Genomic DNA, 1,860 nt, shown 5'->3' on the forward strand with positions numbered 1-1,860 from the left:
TATTTGTTTCAATCTGTTTTGATTTAGTTCAAACACTAAATCATTTTTGTTTCTTCCAATAATTTTTGCAGGGACTGAAAGTAATATTCTAGAGCCCCTCACAAAATATCAGAATTATTGAAGCATTAAAATATATATATAACATATATTTGCTGCAACTCAAATACAATATATATTAGTTCAAGGATCCAAAATGACATGGAAAAATGTGCATCATCTCTGGTTACTGTTTCCAGCATTTTTCCAAAGATGATGAACATTTTTGAAAGCCACTTGGATTGACTGAAAATATTTTAGGTGAACCTGGTGAATTCTTAAAATGCTAGGGTTTGGACAATCCCCATTTCAACTTTCTGTAAAAGTAAACATGATGCATCACCAAAGGCTAGTACTAGTGCAATGCCAGAAGCTAGGGATGTGACAGAGAGGGTCCTTGTCCTTGTCATCTTTGGTACGTTTGATGGTCCATGCCTCGAAGTAAGTGATATCCTTGCTAGTGTCTTCTCTCTGCAAAAGAAAGCAATCCGAACAATCAAGGGAATGCTCACAAATGAAAGAGAACATGATGAAAAGAAAAGGATGTGGTTGCCTACATGTTTTGAGACGACACCTGGGATGGTGAGGTTGCCTTGACGGTGTCCTGGACAACCCATCAACTTATGCCATTCAGATATTGCTTTGTGTTCATCCTGCCACCCTGGATCTGTCCACCATTCGACGATCTTCTCCCAGCATGGACGTTTGTCAGCACACCACCGAGGAATTACCTGTAAATTAAACAAATACATCTTAGTAAGGATTCTAATTTTGCGGTAATGTAGGGAATAGCAAGCATCCATCGTCACTTGCCTTGAAGTAATTGTCCCGTGAAAGATGCTTCCCTCGAGCCTCCTGTTTGGTAATCTTCTGGTTGAGATAGTCCGCGTGATACTTGACCACTAACCAGACGCGCTCCTCATAGTGCATGTCGTGGACTAGTTTCTTGGCAATATTCTTAACCACCAAATTTTCACGATCCTTCTGACCCTCAACGCATGTATAGAAATCCTACAAACATGCATACATGTGAGAAGGGTTAAATCATGACTATGGAAAATTTAAACGTTTTGGTATTGACATTTAGGTGTTTGAAAGGACTTACCTAGAAATCATTGACCACTCGCATGGCTCTGTTATCATAAACGCTCTGACGCATATCCAGGAAATCCGGTGCAAGTTTGTAGTGATCCCATGACCAAGCTAGCTCAATGATACCGTTTGGCAAAGTGACTAGTCCAGGATAATTTAACCTACAAAGACCCCCAATGATGCCACTCGGCGACCGTGGCAGACGCCTCTCACCACATTTTACTAAGCTTCTGCATTACGAAGAGTGAAGTCATATTATATGTGAGGAAATGACAAAAGGTACAATTTATATGGGATGATTCGAGATAACCACTTACTTCTCTCCCATTGGTTTAATCAACACGTCTCTATGCACATATGGACGTCTTGGAAGCTTTGAAGGACCATGCAGCCACACTTTACCTCTGGAAGTAGTTCTGATAGTCGAACCGCTAGGTTGCGAGTTGCTCACCTCGTGGTGCTTTGTCACCCGTGAGGGTCCATCCCCACCCTCAGAAACCTGACGAACAACCAGCCTCCTCCCGGCGGCGGCGTCCTCCACCACCTCCTCCTCCTCATCCTCCACCACCTCCTCCATAAAATCCTCCTCGTCCTCCTCCACTCGCCTCATCCCCATCCTCTGTTTCCTCCCCCTGAGCACGGCGAAGCACTGCATCAGAGGGTCCAGGAGAAGAAAGAGGTGCTCTACTCCGGGCTGCTTTACGTACTCCTCGTCCGCCTCCTCCTCCTACC

Source organism: Triticum dicoccoides, chromosome 3B, assembly GCF_002162155.2.
Source record: "Triticum dicoccoides isolate Atlit2015 ecotype Zavitan chromosome 3B, WEW_v2.0, whole genome shotgun sequence".
Classification (NCBI taxonomy): Eukaryota; Viridiplantae; Streptophyta; class Magnoliopsida; order Poales; family Poaceae; genus Triticum; species Triticum dicoccoides.